The sequence below is a fragment of the Canis aureus genome, chromosome 13 (assembly GCF_053574225.1).
Source record: "Canis aureus isolate CA01 chromosome 13, VMU_Caureus_v.1.0, whole genome shotgun sequence".
Taxonomy (NCBI): domain Eukaryota; kingdom Metazoa; phylum Chordata; class Mammalia; order Carnivora; family Canidae; genus Canis; species Canis aureus.
In genome coordinates this window covers 46,281,767-46,304,451 of record NC_135623.1, presented here as the reverse complement: position 1 = coordinate 46,304,451, position 22,685 = coordinate 46,281,767, and the positions used below count along the sequence as shown (strand labels likewise).

General features: G+C 41.5%; 1 long non-coding RNA gene across 1 annotated transcript; it reads right to left on the bottom strand.

Annotated features, from left to right (window-relative positions):
• Positions 1-2,734: 2,734 nt before the first annotated feature.
• Positions 2,735-21,679, bottom strand: LOC144282416 (uncharacterized). The gene is made up of 3 exons (XR_013350857.1): positions 20,373-21,679; positions 18,699-18,814; positions 2,735-4,769 (listed from the first exon to the last, which is right to left on the bottom strand). It is a non-coding gene; the product is annotated as an uncharacterized LOC144282416 (long non-coding RNA).
• Between the last annotated feature and the right edge of the window lie 1,006 nt (positions 21,680-22,685).

Sequence of the window (22,685 nt, the reverse complement as noted above, 5' to 3'; positions counted from 1 at the left end):
GTTGGTGAGGTTGTGGAGTATTTATTGCTTGTGGAATGTAGACTGCTATAGCCACTTCAGAAAAGTCTGGTGGTTTCTTACAAAGTTAAACGTATGCTTACCATATGACACAGCAATCCCATTTCTAGTTATCCAAGAAAAATAAAAACATTAGTCCACACAAAGACTTGTATGTGAATGTGCACAGTGACTTTATCTACAATAGTCTCAAACTGTAAACAGCTCAAATGTCAGTGTGTGAATGGAAAAGCAAGTTGTCGTATACCCATACAATGGATAGATAAAAAGGAACTAACTGCTGGTATAAGCAACAACATGTATGGATCTCAAAGTGTTATGTTGAGTGAAAGAAACATGACACAAAAATGTCGATACTACATGATTCCATTTACATGAAACTCACAGGAAATTTCAATTTAATCTATAGTTACAGAGGGCAGGTCAGTGGTTTCTTGGGTCCAGGAACGAGAGGGGAAAAAAGAGAAACTTCTGGGGTGATGGAAACACTCTGTATCTTGACAGTGGTGCTGGTATGGGTATATGCATTTGTCAAAACTCTTGAAACTGTACACTTGAAATGTTTGCATTTAAGTTATACCTCAATCAAGTTGGTTTAAAAGTATATGAATTCTCCCATACCCAACACTTAATCTCCTATAATCTACCTGCACTATCTCGTCTCTCATATTTATTACAGGGCCAAGTGTTTGCCCTTGTAACCTTCAAACCTATTCTATAGAAATATGGAAGCCTCAAGTACTTCCTTGCCTGTGGCCGATGCTTGACCTCAGATGGAAACTCAGTTTAGTCATTTCTGACCTCTGCTTCAGTCAAGGGACTGCCTCTGTGGGTAGCTGTTTTGCATCCTTTGTGAGAAACCCTGAGTCATTCATTTCCCTCCATTTCTAAGCCTGTGTTCATTTTTGGCATGATTTCTAAGGATAGTCTAAGCCTAATGGAGACACTATATTATCTTTCTTCCTGCCCATGAGTGAAAGTGGTTTGTAAACTAGAGATATCTTCTCTCTAACCTTACTCTTTCGAGAAGGTGATTTTCAGATCAATAGCAAAGCTAGTGAGGCTCCCCCCTCCCCTTTGCTTGGCCAACTTCATTTGTGGACAGAGCACATTTGTCTTTCACTTTACTTAAGAAGATCATGCTGACAGAAAGCCAATTTGATTCTTTGCAGAGCAGTTTTATTCTAACAGAGGAAAATGATTTTTTATTTTCCAAAAATCTTTCCCAGGGTCGCAGTGTGTCAGGGCTGATCATTCTTCCTTGGCCAAACAATAATTCCAATAATTCAACCTCTCTTGCCTCTAGTGGTTCGGTTTGCTAAATGGAAAGTTTTCACCAGGGAACCTCTTAAGGAAAATGGCTGGACCTAGCAACCAGTACAGACATTGAGGAGAGTTCAAGGTACTTTCAGAATAAAAAGGAGGATAAAAGAAAAATTCAAAAACAAACCACAAAATCAGCCAAGTGAACAGACCCACCAGACTGTAATGTTTCATAGGTGTAGCTGCTGCTCTGCTAACCCCCATTTCCATCCCTCTCTTCCTTCCAGGTGCACTGTAAGCAGAAGACAATTGGAGCTTTGTGTGACCACTTTGGACGTCTTAGGATGTTTTATTAAATGATTATACAGATGTTACAAGCTGCCCTTGGGCAGCATTAATAATCTTCTACATGAAACATTCTGCTCAAGGGCTCCATCAGCATCAGACAAGATGTGCCCTGTGTATAATTGCAGGGACTCTCATATTTTCCATATTAACAAGACTGTCTTTGAACCTGTTCTATTTCACCAGTGTTGGCCTTATTCTAAGGTTTTCAAAATCTTTTAGGCACAAGTAAGATGACTTGTAAAAATCTTTGGTAAACTCCAATGTTATCAGTAGAATTTGATGATTTCTGAAATATCCATTAAAAACCCATCAGATAGTAAAAGATGTAAGCAGGCCGTTCACAGAAAAATTTACACAAGAGGCCTTTAAATATATAATAATGCTCAACTTCACCCATAATAAAAATGATACAAATTAAAATTACACTGAATGCTATTTCTCAACCATCTCATTGGCAAAAAATTCAAAACTTGAAAATATACTTAGGACAAGACTATGGGGAATAAAGAGAACTTTCATATATTGATGGTGAGAGAGAAAAATGGTACAGTCCACTTGGGGGGACTTTTGCATCTTCTAACAAAATTACATATGCATTAATCCTCTGACCTGCCAATTCCACTGCTAGAAACTTACCTTGGAAAATACACCTTCACAAATACAAAAAATATGTACAAGTTATTTATTATTACATTATCTGTAATAATAAAACATTAAGGACAATAGAAATACCCATCTACAGGGCATTATAAATAAATTATGGTACAGCTACATGATGGATTACTACACAGCCATCCAAAAGAATGAAGAAGATCTCTATAACTGATATAAAATAATTTGCAGGACATACTGGCAAGTGATAAAAAACAAAGTACGAGAGTGTTCATAGTTTGTTCTTTTCTATAAGAAGGAAGAAATTTAAATGTATGTGTATCTATTTCCTTATTTTTGCAAAAAGAAAGTCAGGAAAGATAAATAAAAAAAAACTCCCCATGGGGGCAGCTGGTGGGATGTAAGGAATAGGGGTGCTAGAAAGACTATTCTTAGTAGAATGTTTTTACTAATCTTAATTTTTAAGCTGTATAAATGTTATTTAATCAAATCATAATTTTTTAAAAGATTTTATTCTTTTATTCATGAGAGACACAGAGAGCGGCAGAAAACATAGGCAGAGGGAGAAGCAGGCTCCATGCAGGGAGCCCGTTGTCGGACTCAATCCTGGACCCTGGAATCACAACCTGAGGCAAAGGCAGACACACAACCACTGAGCTACCCAGGTGTCTCCAAATCATAAAATTAAATAAGAAGGAAACCTTAACATTGACTACAGAAAGAAGTGAATCTACAATAAGATAGCTACATAGAATAATAAATTCATTCAAGTAACTTTTAAATATAATACTGATTGTACATTTTTAATATTTATTTATTTATTTATTTATTTATTAGAGAGAGAAAGAGAGAGAGAGAGAGCACAAGCAAGGTGAGTGACAGGCAGAGGGAAAGGGAGAAGCAGGCTCCCTGCTGTGCAAGGAGCCAGATGCAGGGCTCCATCCCAGGACCCTGGGATCATGACCTGAGCCAAAGGTATGTTTAACCAACTGAGCCACCCAGGTGCCCCAGACTATATATTCATAATAGAATATATTTTAAGACCAAAATAATTGCAAACACATCTTGAACTTAATAGGTTTATCATTGACAGAGTTATTGGTTATGTTTCTGAAACCATATTGTGCTTATTGTATGACAGTATAAACAAGTAAATCTATTGATGTTGAAAACCAAGGTTTTCACTGTGGGATAAGGAAAGTACATATGTGGAATGGGGGATTAGGGTTTTGGGTTGATTTCTATTTTAATTGAGGAATCATTATGAAGTCATCATTTAATTTTTTTCTACTTAATCTATTAAAAGGGCCAGAAGCAATGATACTCAAATAGTAACGAGCATACCTCACAGAGTTCTTTGTAAATGCCATTTCCCACTCAAGGAAACTAGGATTTCTTATAGACATGGTTCCAGGTCTGGGGCAGGGAACATAAAAGGTAATATCAAGACATCTTGGGCCAGATGTCAAAGAAGTACTCAAAGATTAATGGGGCAATGTCAAAAGGATAAAGAAGCATTGAATTAATTTTAAGAAATTATGATCCCATAGTGATACTCAAAAGAGGAGGAGAAGCTTTTTTAAAAGAATAATGTTAGCAGAAAAAAAAAAAGAAAGTGTAAGAAGAATAGGAAAAAAAACCCATAGTTTGTCACCTTCCATATATTAATTGATTAAAGCAAATCATCAATAGATACTAAAACCATTGGATGAAGGACAGTTGAGAAGCAGAACATTCACAAAATCTCAAATAATCACAAGTTATTCATTACATGGGGAAAGTAACCTTAACAATGAAAAGATCTGTGACCATCAGCCTAATCAAGTGATCAAACTTCATACAACAAATAGTGGGACAACCTGGCATGAGGTACCTACCAATTTGATGCAATAAAACATCACCTAGACACTTTCCAGCCAAAAATGTTTAATAAGCATTTAATCATGAGGAAACAACAAAGCAAATGCACAGTGTGATGCAGACTACAACACAATTGGCTCAGACTCTTCAAATGTCAATATAATGGGTAACAGAGTGAAGCAGAGGTTCTTTTCTGATTTAAGCAGACTAGAGACTCATCACAAGAAAATGCAATTCATAAAACTTGATTAGATCCTGGGTCAAAAACAAAAAAAGAAATGAAAATAGGAATAAAAGGTATTTTTAGGAAAAGCTACAGAAATATAAAAATAGCCCATATATTGGAACATAGTAGAGAATTGTTCATTTTCTTGTATGTGATCATAGTATTGTAAATGTAGAACAACCTTCTTCTTAGGAAATGCATGTTGAAGAATTTAGGAATGAGATGTCATGACATCTGCTACATATTTTTGTATGGTTAAGAAAAGATCTATCTGTATAGGTAAAATGTGCATACTGGTGAATTGACATGAAGGATATGTGGATGTTCATTGTATGCTTCTCACAACTTTTCCGTAGTTAGAAATATTTTAAAATCAAAGTTGGCAAGGAAAAAAATCCTACTTAGTTTCAAGGTTCCTTCTTGTGATCCATACCCTCATAGCCTGTAGAAAAAGAAAAGGGATCCTCTTTAGATGCAGAAAAAAGCTGTAATCAGGGCAGTGGTTAAATGCTTGGGCTTTGGAGTCAGATCCAGGCTGAAGACCTATGCAAGTTACTCATACACTGTAAGCTTCACTTTCCTCAACTATAAAATGAGGTTAATGACAGTACCCACTTCAAAGGACTGCCATGTTCATGAGATAATCCACATCAAGGGTTAGCATGAAACCAGCACATGGTCACCACTCACAAATGCTTGCTCTGATTTCCAGAGTGCAATGTGGCTTCTCATTAGAACGTAAATATTGTTTACATGACATACCCTATGACTTAGATCAGAAATACTACTTTTGATGTCATCTCTTTATCTGTTTACTTACTTTTCAAGAGTCTTCTCTGAAAAGCCCTAAAATAAAATTAATAAGGAGGAAGAGGAGGATAGTGATAGGACGATCACGTAGACAGAATGCAGATGACAGCTCACATTTCTAAGTTTAAGGAAATGCCAATGGAAAGGGAGTCAAAAAGAGGATGTAATTCAAAGTCAAATGCCCACATTTTTCAAAAGGTAAGAATAATTTCAGCACATCTTAATTTGTGATGGAGGGGTCACAAAATACTTTTAGAATCTGATAGACCCACTACCCTAAAAAAAAAAAAAAAGACATAGTGACATGACCCATGCAAATTAGAAGTTCATGGTCCCTCTGAGGCTAGTTCATGGATTAATAGGCAAGTATTATTGCCTCAAGAATAGGGACCTGGTGGGACCAGAGGACAAGACCCTCACTCTCCAATACCTCCATGTAAAATGTCTACAATCCTGTCACTGGACAAGCACTACACCATCACTAGAAAATTGAAATTTGCAGTTCAACCTTGGGAGTAATAAAACAGATTCAAAACAAGTGAGCTGTATCAAAAACATTGGGACCTTGGAACAGAGTCTCTTAGGGAGCAGAGGGATGTGAAGGAGAACAGAGCTAGGTCAAAACATCCTGCTTATGTAACCAGAAAGACAGGATTTGGTTTCAGTTGAGCTAGAATCCTAGGAGGGGCTGATGGCCTTGTTTTGTTCACATGGAGAACCTCTCACCTTTAGCAGGAGCCTCTACGTCTAGAATCTGTATTCAATGAGGCTTAAGAGTTTCTTCAACTCAGGAGTTTGTGTAGTTAACAAAATGATTTATTGAGCGTGATTGAGCCCACTCTGTTAGGAGCACTATTTATAGCGCTGACATAAACTTACCATCCACACACTACAGAGGAGGTACAGTGGGTTCCAATAACAGTTTCCAGCCTTCCTCCTAAGGATGTGGTAAAAGAACTTTCCCTGGGCAGGTTTTGTCCAAATCCTCATCCGTGCGCCCTGCATTGCCCTTGTCACCACAGACACCTTACAAAAGAGTCTTAATCTTTCCTCTCAGTACTTGCTCAAATTCTAGTCCTCATTGAGCTTCAGCCCTCCATTGATTACTGGAGGAAGCATTGCATCCCTCCAACATGCCCTGCAAGATGTCAACTGTGAATTGTGACAACAGAGCTCTCCACACCCCTCTTCAAGCACTCTGGTCCTGCTTCTCTCTGCAGAACTAAAATCCCTCAGCTCCAGAAAAGGCATTCTTAAAGGGTACTATTCTTAGTATTTTGTCAACAGGAGGAATACTTGAAATTTTTTTTGGCTAGAAGAATCACTGGCTACTTGTGGTCTCTCTGAAAATGGATTGTCCATCAAAAAGAAACAGGGAAGCTAGGACACTCCCACATAGCTCCTCAGAGGCATAAGTCAAGCCATGCCTCTCTAATAATTTCCTGTCCAACATCATGAGGGGTCACCAGGTGTTCTACTTGCTCTGAAATGCTGTTACCTTAATTAGACCCCAAACCATAAAATCTGGGTGTTAAGAAGCACAGCTGGAAATATCTTGCTGTTTGCCTGGAGCCATTCCTCTTAGGCTCAGCTAAGTATGTTTCAGAGGTGTTCCAGAGCTGGTTCATATGGGCATACAAGGGCAGACTGTTAAATTTTCAGGAATTTTGCAAGTCAGTTGTTGAACTGTTGGTGACTTAAAATTGACATGGTGGCACTATTTACTCCAAGGAAACAGGCAAACACTAAAAATAATGGTTCTCTCTTCCACCTGCAGCTGATTGTTAACTGTTTACTAGCATACTACTATTAGCAATGGTAACCTATGCAGTCTACGTCATGGTTAAGCACACAGGTTTTAGAATCAGGCTGAATTGAACCAGAGTCCTAGCTTTACACTTACTATATTACTTTAGTTTCACAGAATAAAATTAAGATTTAAAAAAGTACTATGCTGTGTAACACTAATTCCCCATTCCTCATGTTTCCTTTTGGAGAACTTCCATTAGACTCACATTCCTGGCTTTCCTCTGATCCTCAAAGGAGGAGGAGTGATGTAGGTGATTGGTGAATTTAGGAGAAGCATCTCAGCATGTGACTCTGCCATCCTAGCACATGGTATCAAACATCATGGGCCAGGATAGCTGCTTGAGCATTTAAGGGTTCTACACCCAATTCCAGTATGTGTGTGTGTGAGGGGCAGTCCCTATACCACTAAGCAATTCTTGGACACCAACTGGGTGTCCTACAATTCAGTTCAATTCTGACACCATCTACCAGGAGATACTGTCAGAACACAAAAGTTAAGGGACCAGTCCTATGAGACTGACCCCTCCTCCAGTTCAGATGCTAACAGCCAAGTCCAAGTGCTTCTGATCAACTGGCTGTGAATCAGAGGGTCCCACAAACCCCTTCTCAGGTTCAATTAATTTGCTCACAGAACTCAGAGAAACATCTTACTAGATCACTGGTTTATCAGAGGATGTAACTCAAGACCAGCCAGATATGGGCAAGGGGATATAGAGTTTCTATGCTCTCTCAAAGAGTGACATTCTCTCCCAAATCTCCATGTGTTCACCAACCTAGAAGCTCTCTAAACCCTGTACTTTTGGGGGTTTACAGAGGCTTAATTACATAAGCATGATTGATTAATCCTGGGTCATTGGTCATTGCTTCAACCTCCAGCCACTCCCTCCTCCCTGGAGATCAAGGAGGGTATCACTAAAAGTTCCGATCCTCTAATCACAGGATTGGTTCTCCTGGCAACCAGCCCCTATCTTAGATGCTCTAAAAAATCACTCATTAAGATAACAAAAGACACCTTTATCACTCTCATCCCTTAGGAAATTCTAAGGGTTTTAGGAGCTTTGTGCCAGAAACAGTAACAAAGACCAAATATATATTTCTTATTATGAATTACAATATCCAGCATCCCTATCAGGTACACACTATAGCCAGCAGGAAAGAGGCAGGCACAAAGAAGGGCATGCATTCTTCCTGTAAGGACATTTCTCAAGCAACTTCATGTGACACATATTTACATCCCATTGGCCAGAATTTGACCATATGGCCATTCCAACTGCAAAGGAAGCTGGAATTTTTTTTTTCCAGTCAGCCATATACCTAACTAAAAACCAAGATTTCTTTTAATATGTAAGAAATAAATAACAGGTATTGGGAGGAAAGTAATAGTCTCTGCCACAGCATATTAACATTAGACACAACTTGCTCACAGTAAACATTTAGTGAATACTACCCACAAGTATTTTCCTTTTTTAAAAAAAAGATTTTATTCATTTATTCATGAGGCACACACAGAGAGAGAGAGAGAGAGAGAGAGAGAGAGAGAATGGCAGAGACACAGGCAGAGGGAGAAGCAGGCTCCATGCAAGGAGCCTGACATAGGTCTCAGTCCCAGGACTCCAGGATCATGCCCTGGACCAAAGGCAGGTGCCAAATCGCTGAGCCACCCAAGGATCCCCCCGCCCCACAAGTATTTTTTATCAAAGCATCTAGGTTATTCTGTATCTCTATGCCTATAATGATATGGGAAGTTGGAAGCCAAAATATTCCTTTGGCTAAAGGTTTTTATTCCTATTTTCTAAATTCCTCTGCTTAAAATCCAAACACCCTTTGGAAGGGGCAATCTCTAAAAGGGAGAAGTGACTAATACACTAGCATGCATTGCTCTTGTGTGTTCTAGGCCCCCTGGGAACCAGGGAAGGAAGTGAGACATTTCAGTCAAGTGTGAGACTAGAGCCACAGGTTTGGCACAAACACTGTCCAAGATGTAAATAAATGGAGGGCACTGGAATATAAGGGAGCCATGAGGGTACTGGTTGGACATTGAAACAGGTGCATGGGATCCCTAGGTGGCTCAGTGGTTTAGCGCCTGCCTTCGGCCCAGGGTGTGATCGTGGGGTCCTGGGATCGAGTCCCACATCGGGCTCCCTGCGTGGAGCCTGCTTCTCCCTCTGCCTGTGTCTTTGCCTCTCTCTCTCTCTCTTTCTCTCTCTCTCTCTCATTCTCTCTGTCTCTCTCTCTGTCTCTCATGAATAAATAAATAAAATCTTTAAAAAAAAAAAAAGAAACAGGTGCAAAGGTGCAAATTATAAATATCTCCTAATTCCTTATTTTGCAAAAAAGCTGGCCCTGAATTTTTAAATGAAACAATCTGGATCTTTGCTCTTTTTTTTTCCTATACAATTAAACCTTTCCCTCACATTCTTTCCCTTCTATCCAGCTAAGACATTTTCTAGGTGCCTTTCTTGACTCACCCTCCATCAGCTTCAACTGGATCTTTTCCTGGAGGGAAGGCCTGCCATGTGTTCTGTGTGTGAGCCTGGGCAAGTTGTAAACCCCTTTATGCCTCTGTTTCCTCAGATGTAGATGGAGATAATAATAGCATCTATCTTCTTATAAAGCTGTTGTGAGAACTTGAAATAGAGGCTGGTACATAGTAAGTACCATATAAATGTTGTTATTATACTTAATTTTGGTCCATATCATATGCTACTATAACTTTCTAAAGGCAGGGATTTTTATGTCTTATCAAAAGAGTGGTGTCAAAACAATAGGTATGATCATTGTAATACTTTATCCCAGAGGTTATGAGTGTTACACCTATAGAAGTCATCACTGATATGAAATAAATGCATTAAGTATGACTCAGATGGTACCTGGGATTACCCACGTCCTTTCTACTACATTGGTATATAGAGTTAGGATACTCACTGGACTTGAGAAAAGAATGAAAGACATCAGTGAGACCTCTATCACAGAGATAAAAGATTTAAGAAAGAATAAATCAGAGATGAAGAGTGCAATAAATGGAGAGTAGAAACATTCTTGATGCAATGAACAGCAGGCAGGAGGAAGCAGAGGAATGATTAATGACCTAGAAGACAAAGTAATGAAAAGCAATGAAACTGAACAAAAGAGAGAAAATAATTATGCAAAATGAGAATAAACTTAGGAAACTCAGTGACTCCATTAAACATAATAATATTCATATAGGAGTCCCAGAAGAAGAAGAAGAGAGAAATGGGGGTAGAACATTCATTTGAAGAAATAATACCTCAAAACTTCCTTAATTTGAGGAAAGAAACAGATATCCAGATCCAGGAGACACAGAGAACCCCCAACAAAATCAACAGAAACAGATCCATGCCAAGACATATTGTAATTAAATGGGCAAAATATGGTGATAAGGAAATTCTTAAGGGAAAAATACTTATAAGAGGAAACCTATAAGGCTATTAGCAGATTTTTCAGCAGAAACTTTCCAAGCCAGAAGGGATGGGAATGATCTATTCTAAATGCTGAATGGGAAGAATCTGCAGCCAAGAATACTCTATCCACCAAGGCTAACATTCAAAATAGAAGGAAAAATAAAGAGCTTTGCAGACAAATGAAAATGAAAGGAGTTCATGACCACTAAACCAGCCTTGCAAGAAATACTGAAGGGGATATTACAAGTGGAAAAGAAAGACCAAAAGTGACAGTATGCAGTAAAATGAATATTTCTATTAAAAAAATCAGTGAAGGAAATCACAAAATAAAAGGATGTAAAATATGACAGCTTATACCTAAAAAGTGTGGAAGACAGGAGTAAAGAATATGCTCAAGCTTAAACAACCATCAACTAACATGGACTGCTTTAAGCAGATGTTATATACAAACCTAATGGTAACCACAAATCAAAAACTACTAACAAACATGCAAAAAATAAAGACAAATCTAAACACATCTCTAAAGAAAACCAGCGAAAGATGAGTGGATAAAGAAGATGTGGCTTATGTATACAATGGAATATTACTCAGCTATTAGAAATGACAAATACCCACCATTTGCTTCAACGTGGATGGAACTGGAGGGTATTATGCTGAGTGAAGTAAGTCAGTCGAAGGACAAACATTATATGTTCTCATTCATGTGGGGAATATAAATAATAGTGAAAGGGAATATAAGGGAAGGGAGAAGAAATGTGTGGGAAATATCAGAAAGGGAGACAGAACGTAAAGACTGCTAACTCTGGGAAACGAACTAGGGGTGGTAGAAGGGGAGGAGAGTGGGGGGTGGGAGTGATTGGGTAACGGGCACTGGGGGTTATTCTGTATGTTGGTAAATTGAACACCAATAAAAAAAAAAAGGAAAAAAAAAGAAAACCAGCAAACCATGAAAAAGATAAGAAAGTATCAGAGAAAATCTCCAGAAACAACCACAAAACAAGTAATAAAATGGTAATAAATACATACCTATCAATAATTACTTTGAATGTAAATGGACTAAATACTCCAATCAAAAGACATAGGGTATGAGAATGGATTAAAAAAAAAAAGACCCATCTATTTGCTGCCTATAAAGACTCATTTTAGACCTAAAGTCATCTGCAGATTGAAAGTAAGAGGATAAAGAAATGTTTATCATGCAACTGGATGTCAGAAGAAAGCCAGAGTAGCAGTACTTATATCAGACAAACTAGACTTAAAACAAAGACTGTAACAGGAGGCAGAGAAGGGCACTATCTAATAATGAAAGGGACAATCCAACAAGAACATACAGCAATTGTAAACATTTATGTTCCCAACACAGGAGCACTCGAATACATATAAACCAATAATAAACATAAAAGAACAAATTATAGTAATACAGTAATAGTTGGAGACTTTAACATCCCTCTTAAATCAATGAATAGATCTTCCAAACAGAAAATCAACAAGGAAACAATGGCCTGGAATGACACACTGGATCAGATGGATTTAACAGATATTTTCAGAACATTTCATCCTAAAACAGCAGAATACATGTTTTTTTTTTTTTTTCAAATACAGGTAGAACATTCTCCAGAAAAGATCACATATTAGACTGCAAAACAGACCTCAACAAATTCATGAAGGTTGGAGTCATACCATGTACCTTTTCTGACTACATCGCTTCAAAACCAGAAGTTAACCACAAGAAAAAATTTGGAAAGAAAACAAATATATGGAGGTTACCATGTTACTAAACAATGAATGGGTCAACCCAGAGATAAAAAAAAAAACTATATGGAAATAAATGAAAATGAAAACACAATGTTTCAAAACCTTTGGGATTCAGAAAAGTGGTTCGAAGAAGGAAGTTTATAGCAATACAGGCCTACCTTAAGAAGCAAGAAAAATCTCAGACAACCAAACCTTACATCTAAAGTAGCTGGAAAAGAATAATAAATTAAGCCTAAAGCCAGCAGAAGAAAGGAAATGATAAAGATTAGAGCAGAAATAGATGATATAGAAACTACAAAAACAATAGAACAGATCAATGAAACCAGGAGCTAGTTCTTTGAAAAAATTAATAAAATTGATAAACCTAGCCAGATTGATCAAAAGAAAAGAGAAAGGACTCACATAAATAAAATCACAAATGAGAGAGGAGAAATAATAGCTAAAACCACAGAAATACAAACAATTATAAGAGAATATTATGAAAAACTATATGCCAACAAATTGGACAACTTACAAGAAATGGATAAATTCCTAGAATCATATAATCTATGAAAATTGAACTGGAAGAAATAGAAAACTTGGACAGACCTATAACCAGCAAAGAAATTGAATCAGTAATCCAAAAACTCCCAACAAACAAAAGTCCAGGGCTTGAATTCTACCAAACATTTAAAGAAGCGCTAATACCTTTTCTTCTTAAAGTCCTTCAAAAACTAGAAAAGGAAGGAAAATTCCCAAATTCATTCTATGAGGCCAACATTACCCTGATGCCAAAATCAGATAAAGACACCACAAAAAAGAGAACTATGGCCAATATCTCTGATAAATATAGATGAAAATATCCTCAACAAAATTCTACCAAACTGAACATGTATTAAAAAAAAATCATTTACCACATCAAGTGGGATTTATTCCTGGGTTACAAGGGTGGTTCAATATTTGCAAATCAATCAACTTGATACAGAACATTAATAAAGGAAAGGATAAGAACCATATAATCATTTCAATAGATGCAAAAAAACATTGACAAGTACAACATCCGTTCATAATAAAAACCCTCAACCAAGTAGGTTCAGAGGGAACATAACCTCAACATACTAAAGGCCATCTATGAAAAACCCACAGCTAACATCATCCTCAATGGGGATAAACAGAGAGCTTTTCCTCTATGGTCAAGAACAAGACAGGGATGTTCACTCTCACTGCTTTTATTCAACATATACTAGAAGTCTCAGCCACAGCAACCAGACAACATAAAGAAATAAAATGAGTCCAAATCAGCAAGAAGTAAAACGTCCGCTATTTGCGCATGACATGACACCATATACAGAAAACCCAAAAGACTCCACCAAAATACTGCTAGAACTGATAAACAAATTCAGTAAAGTTGCAGGATACAAAATCAATGTACAGAAATCTGCATTTCTATACACCAATAACAAAGCAGCAGAAAGAGAAATTAAGGAATCAATCTCATTTACAATTGCACCAAAGTAATAAGATACCTAGGAATAAACCTAACCAAAGAAATGAAAAATCTATACTCTGAAAACTATAAAACACTGATGAAAGAAATCAAAGACAGCACAAAACAATGGAAAAACATTCCATGATCATGGATTAGAACAAATTTTGTTTTTTCGTTTTTTTTTTTAATTTTTATTTATTTATGATAGTCACAGAGAGAGAGAGAGAGAGAGGCAGAGACATAGGCAGAGGGAGAAGCAGGCTCCGTGCACCGGGAGCCTGATGTGGGATTCGATCCCGGGTCTCCAGGATCACACCCTGGGCCAAAGGCAGGCGCCAAACCGCTGCGCCACCCAGGGATCCCAGAACAAATTTTGTTAAAATGTCTATACTACCCAAAGCAATCTACATATGTAATGCAATTCTTATCAAAATACCAATAGCATTCTTCACAGAACCAGAACAATCCTATAATTTGTATGGAACCAAAAAATTAAAAAAAAATTAATAGCTAGAGCAATCTTGAAAAAGAAAAGCAAAGCTAGAGGCAGCACAACTCTGGACTTCAGGTTATATTATAAAGCCACGGTGATCAAAACAGCATGATGAAAGCACAAAAATAGACACATACATCAATAGAACAGAAAACCCAGAAATGAACCCACAATTGTATGGCCAATTAATCTTTGACAAAGCAGGAAAGAATATCCAATGGGAAAAAGACAGTCTCTTCAACAAATGGTGGGGAAAACCCAACAGCCACATGCAGAAGAATGATACTAGACCATTCTCTTTCACCATTTGCAAAATGAACTCAAAGTGGATTGAATTCTTAAATGTGAGACTTGAAATGTGAGACCATAAAAGTCCTTGAAGAGAGCACAGGCAATAATTTTTCATCAGACATAGCAACTCTTTTCTAGATAGGTCTCCTAAGGCAAGGGAAAGAAAAGCAAAAATAAACTATTGGGCCTACATGAAAAACAAAAACAAAAAACAGAAAACATTTCTGCACAGCAAAGGAAACAACAAAACTAAAAGGCAATGTTATGGAATGGGAGAAGATATTTTCGATTGACAAATGTGATAAAGGGCTAGGATCAAAAATACATAAAGAACATATAATTCAACAACTTAAAAATGAATAATTTGATTTAAAAATGGGCAGAAGACATGAATGGACATTTTTCCAAGGAAGACATCCAGATGACCAACAGACATGAAAAGATGCTTGACATCACTCACCATCAGGAAAATACAAATCAAAACTACAATGAGATATCACCTCACACCTGTCAGAATGGCTGAAATCAACAACACAAGAAATTACAGGTGTTGGCAAGGATGTGGAGAAAGAGGAAATCCTCTTACATTGTCGGTGGGAATACAAACTGGCGTAGCCACTGTGGAAAAAGTATGGAGGTTCCTCAAAAATTACAAATAGAACTACACTATGGTCCTGCAATTACACTACCAGGTATTTAGCCAAAGAATACAAAAATTCTAATTCAAAGGGATACATGCACCCAGCTGTTTATAGCAGCAGCATCTACAACAGCCAAATTATGGAAACAGCCCAGTTGTCCATTGGCTGATGAGTGAATAGAGATGTGAGATATATATATATATATAATGGAATTATATATATATAATACTATTTTATATATATATATATATATATGGAATAGTATTCCACTATAAAAAAAGAACATAATCTTGCCATTTTTCCATTTGCAATGACATGGATAGAGCTGGAGAGTATTACGCAAAGCAAATTAAGTCAATCAGAGAAAGACAAATAGCATATGAATGTCACTCATATGTGGGATTTGAGAAACAAAACAAACAAAGGGAAATAGAGACAACCAAAAACCAGACTCTTCATTACAGAGAACAAACTGATGGTTCCTGGGGGTGGGAGGAAGGTATCAAACAGATGAAGGGAATTAAGGAGGGCACCTGTGATGCGCACTGGGCGATGTCTGGAATTGTTGAATTGCTCTACTGTGTACCCAAAACCAATACTACACTGTATGTTAACTAACTGGAATTTAAATAAAAACTTAAAAAGAAAAAGAAAGTACGTTAGTAAAATAGTTACCTCTGGGCCACAGGAGCATAATCCTCCTAGAGTCTCTGGGAGGTAGCATAAGAATGCTGCTCAGTCCTATCCCCAGTAAGGAGTAAGGAAGCCGGGGTGTTTATGCACCGGCTCCCATCCATGGCAGTTAACAACTAGTGGGGGGTCAGGAGGGGAATGAGTCTGATTCCCCAGCGCCGTGGCCAGCTCTGTGGCTGTGGGGAGCCAGCCAGGGCCTGCCAGAGTGGTGAAGCCCTGAGGGCCGTGGGGCAGGGTGCTGGCAGCACCTGTTAGCTGCTCAGCCTGTCAGGATCAGCCTGCCCCGGAGGAGGGGGGACGTGCACCTCACGCAGCGGCCGTGAAACCAGCGGAATGATGCACACAGCCTGCTGCACATGCAGGAGAGACAGAGAGCCCAGAGCACAGGGTGGGGGCCCAAGGGCCGGGCAGGGGAGCAGGTGCAAGCCCAAGAGGACTGCGTAGGGAGACTAGGAGGTGGTACTAGGGGGAAAATAATAACTTTATGAGTTGAACATATGAAACAGACCCTGTGAAAACAGCAATATGCCCCCACACATTCCAGCAGCAAACAGGGCCACCCACAAAGGCCTTTCAAGAAGTTTGCTTCTGGAGAGTCAACAGGGAGGTTTGAACTGCAAAACCCTGCATTCCCTGAAGGCTGCTCAATACTGTGACAGGAAAGAGGGCAGAGGGGGAAGGATCTGCTTTCCTGAAACAAAGCTTCCAGCTTGCTGGCGATCCTTACCCGCGGGGAGAGCAAGGGGCTCCTTTCACAGGACAAGCACGCACAAATGTCTGCCCTTCCTCCAAGGGAAAGGAAATTGCTTCAAAAAAGCACTGGCTCTATTTTTTACAAACGAAATGTAAACTCTTATTAATTCTAAACTGACTTATTTGTGTTAATGTATTTGTGATGGGTCTGGACTCTTGATGTCTTTTCTTTCCAACAAGTTCTATCATTCGTGAACCCTCCTGAGTAGGTTTTCTATGTGCTCTCTTCCTAGTTCAGATTCTCATCCTTTCTAGTGCAGGTGCTTCGTTCAACATCCACTTATCCCACCCAACTGGGTGTCCTACCATTCACTTCAATTCTGACACTATCTACCAGGAGGTAGCCTCAGAGTCCACAGATTAAGGGGGACCAGGCCTATGAAACTGACTGCTCCACTTCAGATGCCAACAGCCAAGTCCTGGTTGTCACCTGTGCCTCAGACCAACTGGCTGAGTCAGAGGGTTTGACAAGCCCCTCTTCAGGCTCAGTTGGTTTGCTCATGGAACTCAGAGGACCATCTCCCTGGATCACTGGTTCGTCAGAGGGTGTAACTCAGGACAAGCCAATATGGGTAAGGGGATGTAGGGTTTCCATGCTCTCTCAGAGTGACATGCAAAACAAGGATAGGGATAGAGAACAGCAGGGGTGTAGGCTCAGGGCAGGCCTCAGTGGGAGTGAAGCCCTGAAGGAAGTGCAGAGGTGAACCATGAGGTATCTGGGTAAACAGTAGGGGCATAGGCTAAGGACAGGCTTCAATGGGAGAGTAAAGCTGAGTGAAGACCTGAAGGAGGTACAGGGGTGAACCATGAGGTATCTGGGTAAACAGTAGGGGCATGGGCTCAGGGCAGGCTTCAGTGGGAGAGTAAAGCTGAGTGAAGACCTGAAGGAGGTGAAGGCATGAACCACGAGGGATGGGAGCAGCAGGGGCATGGGCCCAGGGCAGGTCTTGGGGAGAGCGAGACTGAGTGAAGACCTGAAGGAGGTGAAGGCATGAACCACGAGGGATGGGGAACTGCATTTCTAGCAGAGGGAACAGCAAGCACAAAGGCCATGAGGTGTTAAACACACTGTGAGATGCCAAATGGACATCCAAGTGGAGCTTCAGGTGGGTAGCTGTCAGCATGAAGACTCTGGAGCTCAGGGGACAGCACTCAGGGCACCAACTCTTGCTTGGGCCCCCCTCCTCCTCCAGGAGGGTGACCAACTGTCCTGGTTTCTCTGGGCCAGAAGGGTTTTCCAGGATGCAGAGGCCCAGGTAACAGTCAGTCACCATCACTCCAGGCCAGCCTATATCTGGTTACCGGTGGAAAGCTTGTAAAAAATGCTTTAAAAAGGAGTCCTAAAAACCCTTCCACAGTTGCTTCCGGCTCAAAGGATGAAAGTTAAAGTTCTATAGAGTATTCAGCACAAAAGCCCTTTGCTTCTCTGGTCAACATCTCTCCACCCCTCCCTCAGCAGCGCCCCCCTCCCCCGGTCCACTCTGGCCACCCCTACAGTCAACAGGCCTTTCTCAACAACCACCCAGCTCATGGCTTCCTGAGAAATGGACATATTCTCACCTGTCCTCCTTCCCCCCACACACCTGACCTCCTCTGCGTAGTGGAGCTCCTCTTGCTCAAGTGTTATCTCATGCATCAGCTCCTGCGAACTTTCCTGGCCCCTACACTTGTTTTATCCCCATGTCCTTGGTGCTCACACTCCATCCTGCCAGGGGGTCGAGTCCAGGCTTAGTGGCTTCTGATCTTATATAAGTTGGCGGGGTGGGGGGGGTGCCCTCTTTAAGAAAAATAATACAAAATTATGAATGCAGATTCAGGCATAAAGATCAGTATGCCTGGGTGGCGCAGCAGTTTAGCGCCTGCCTTTGGCCCAGGGCGTGATCCTGGAGACCCGGGATCGAATCCCACGTCGGGCTCCCAGTGAATGGAGCCTGCTTCTCTCTCTGCCTGTGTCTCTGCCTCTCTCTCTCTCTCTGTGACTATCATAAAAATTTAAAAAAAAAATAAAGATTTAAAAAAAAAAAGATCAGTATGTATTTAGAAGGGACACCCAAAAATAAGGAGTCTTAAAGCCCTAGAGATTAAGATTCACAGTGAATGTGAATGTCCCTCGGACCACATCCTCTGCAGCCTGCGGGGTAATGTGTAGGTCATCTGTCCCTTGTACCCTGTGAGCTCTCTGAGGGCCAGAGAATCTGCCTGGAGGGTCTCTGCATCTTCCCTGCCCAGCACATACCAGCAGTTCAATGGGTGTTTGTTGACTGACTGGTCAGGTTGAGGATGACTAAGGATGCCAGTCCTTTGAGTCAGATCCAAGTTCCGGCAACTATAGCCACTGAGCAGTTGAAGAACCTGCAGACAAGAAGTAAGGAACTTAACCCCCCCAGAAATGAAAAGACATCAGGCAAGCTGCCTGTGTGACATTGCCAGATGGGGTGTCTGGCCCCAAGGACACTGAATAAATATCCATTTCCTGTCTTTTCCTGTCCGTGGGCTCCATGTGCCTTCCCCTGGTTGCATATCCCCAAGGCTGGGACACAAGCCAGGGTGATGCCACTACCTGGGAGAGCACGCACCTGTTTAGCTTTGCCCTCTTATGTCGCAGAACCAAGATCAATGTTTTAGCTGATGTAGGTTCCCAGCACTCACGGGTTAGGATGATTTCATTGACTTTCTGACCCCCGTATTGGTCTGCAGGTGGGAAGGTACATCTCTAATGTGCCCCCTCACGCCTGAACTTGGCCCAGGGTCTGAAAGTAAGGACAGGAGAGTGCTGTTCCTGCCATTTAAGCCAATCAATGTGATCGTTTTACGGAAACCAATTTCCTTCCCTGTGAACCCAAGTCTATAATAAATAAATAATTCAGCTTCCCCGAGATATTTATATCATGGGCAGGTGGCACTTCTGCTCTCTGAGAAAAGCAGGTCGTCCAAGAATTGCCTGCTGTTAGGTAATGGTGCCCCCAGTACTAATCGCAGCAATTCTGTGTCCGCTGCCTTGGGTCATTTGTCTGGTGAGCACAGCAACCTTGAGACTTAAGTAGAGCATCTCCTTTTAAAGATGAAGAAACACAAGAAATAGGAGATAAGTTCACAGGGCAGGAAGGCTCTGGAGTCAACATTACCATCCAGAACAATGGCTCTTATGCAGGACAACAGTCTCTACAACCTCCTTCCAGATGAACCCTCCTGCTTATCTGCAGCACCCGGCATATGCTATAGGATGCATTGTGCTGGGGCAGGGGGCCGGCATCCCAACCCAGGCTCTGACCTCTCGGGCCAGGTCACAGCTTTGGGCCGAGTGAAGAGCTACAGATAGCATCCCTTTGTATCGCCTTGGAAATCTCTGGTTCTAAGATGACTGCTTGCTTTGGCATCCGCTAAACGTGGTTCAAGTGCCTGTTGCAATGACTCACTGCTTTATCCTTGAATGGATATTACCTGTTGAGGACGATGATGGTGGTTAAAATGAACATTTATCCGGTACAAGCTGCATTGCTGAGGGCTGCACTAACAGCCTTCCAGCATTTTAATTCTCAGGTCTTCAAGGTAGATTATTAATGTCCTCCTTTTTTCATTGAGACGGGCAAGTTGCGGGAAATAACTGGTTCTAGATCACACAGGTGATAAGTAACCAGCACAGCCAGGATTCAGGTTGGGGCCTTACCCAGGATGTGCCTTTAGCCACTCCGATGGCTCCAGTGGGAGAAGGGTCAGTGTTAGCTATCATGTGGCATAAGCTCCAGCCACACTGAGGACATCCCTTTATTTCTAAGCAAAGAGTCTGTAACTCTCCTCCCTCCATTTGCCCATACTGGCTCTTCCCTTTGCCTGGGCTGTTGCTCTGCTCTCCCTGCATTGTGGCGCTAACCCCCTCCTCCACCTTTAAGTCTTACATGTTAAATCTTACCTCCTTCTCATGCGGCTCTGCATAATCCCACTCCAGGGTGAAACCAGATGTTGCGGAACCTCGGCCACAAGGTGCAGCCATGCAGATGACTCTAGGGGTGATCGAGGGTACCAACTAGAATGAGACGGTGTCACGACAGCTCAGCTCCATTTCCTGTCCGCTCTGGGGTTTTCTGGATGTGGGATGAGGCATAACCATGATCCTCTAGAGCTTAAAGTCTAACCCGAGCACCAGAGTGGCTTTTCTCTGAGATATTGAGCCATCTTAGCTCAGTAGATAAACCAAGGCTCAAACGATTTAAAACTGGTCACCGCTGTGATTGGGGTTTGAGCTGCTGGGCTGTGTCCTCCTGCGCAAACCTAGAATTGTTTGACACACTAACAGGAACTCAGCAAATGTCATTGCCCACGTTTTCTCGGGGCCACAGGACTGAGGCTGAGCAGTGTCCTGTGATCTCCTCAAGGGCAGAGAAGCTGGCAAATGGAGAGCTCACCAGGGTGTGATTACAATGTAAAAGCCCTTTGTACTGGGCCACACTGGGTCTCCCAAGAACTAAATCAGAAAAGGAAAATCAGAAAACTAGCTTTTATGGCTTTAGCAATCGTGTTCTGGATTTACACCCCTGCATACAAAGTAGTCTCACGAGGGAATAATAGATTGTTTGCAGATGATCCGACACCATTTGGAAACAAATAGTGTTTCCAAAAAGCCTGTATTGGAGCCATCTGAGTATTACTCCCTCCCCTTTAATTCCCTTTGTTGTTAGTTATGGGAATGAGACTAGTGGGTAATGCCCTGAAACCTGACATTGATTCCCATAGGACCATTCCTCTTACTAGCCTCTTACTTCGGCCTCGAACCTTCCCCCTGAAGCTTTGCTTACAAATCCCTGGACATTTCCAAACCTACCTCTAGACTCCGGGTCCTCAGGGGAATTAAGGGAAAGCCACAAACTGATCTCCCTAAGACCACCTGTGATTCCTTGATGCTGTCTGGAGCACCAGGGCACCAGCTCCAGCTTCCTCCAGATTCTGCTTCCCAGCCAGTTCAGTGCAACAACCCTCTATCCTTTCTCCTCTTCGGTAGCACCAGCTGTTTATTATCAGGAGAAGTCAACCTGAAATTATGGGCAGAACCCACACATCCCCTTTCACCTCCATTCCTGGGAGAAAAAAAGGGAAGACTGGGGTTACATTTACAGTAATAAATCGTATTGCTCTACATCTGTCCCACTCTCCTGTCCCGATTATTACTGGGAAGCCCGGGGGGGCAAGAGCACTTATGAGCTCACCAATACGGGATTCCATGTTCCCTCTGGCCCCCACCATCCCAGCGCATCATGGACCATCTCTGTCCAGCTCTTGGCCACCAAGGCCGGTGCAGTACTCCTTTTGGGGCCCCTGGAGCACTGTCTCCATCATGCCATTGACCACCTGGGCTCACGGAGACCTGGGGACCCACAAAAGCTGCCCTCAGGTCCCTCCAGGCGGCTATGGTGGCGGCCACCACCCTTCATGCTCCCTGCATCGACCCCTGATGTCTCACAGTGAGGCCCACAGTGACTCTGCTGCAAAGAGCAACTGTTCTTGCTGTGCACTTGGGTCTTTCCCCAATCATGGCTCAAGCCTTGCTGACTGTTCCAGACGCTCACAGAGAGGTGTGAGAACAGCTCTCGGGTTTTTATTTGTAGCTTCTCCTTGGGAGAAGGACTCTTGGGAGCACCTGGAAGGTGAACTGCACCATATTCAAACCACTCCTGCCTCAGACCAGTGAGACAGTCATTGTTTTGGGGCAGAATTCGTGTGCTGGACCTCTGACCTTAGCACCAACTCCATCCTGGGGACATCTAATACCTCCTCAAGGGAATAGGTTCCGCCAGCCTCATGCCACTGGTCTTTCTCCTCTGCAAGTAAATTCAAGTAGAAAAAAAAAAAAAAAAGATTACTCTTCCATCAGGACCCTTGAAACCGAGGTATGATCAAAACACCTGCCTCCAACCCTGAGCTTACAATCACTCAACCCCCAAATACCCAGGAAGTTGGGAAACTGCATTGATTGGCTTCCACAAGACACACTGGGCAGATTCTTTCCACACGAGGGAGATTGCTCGGGCAGGAGAGGTCTGAGCTGCACCCTCACTCCCTACTTCAGACACACCACAGAATGGGTACGAATTCATGCCAAGGACAGCCTGCCCAGCCAGCAATGCTGTGTCACCTCTACTCATCTTCCAGGTGTGAGGTAAGCCAGGACATCTGTTTTCTCCTGTCTGGGGGGGGGCCTGCTTAGCAGTGGCTAGGGTGAGTAGAGCAA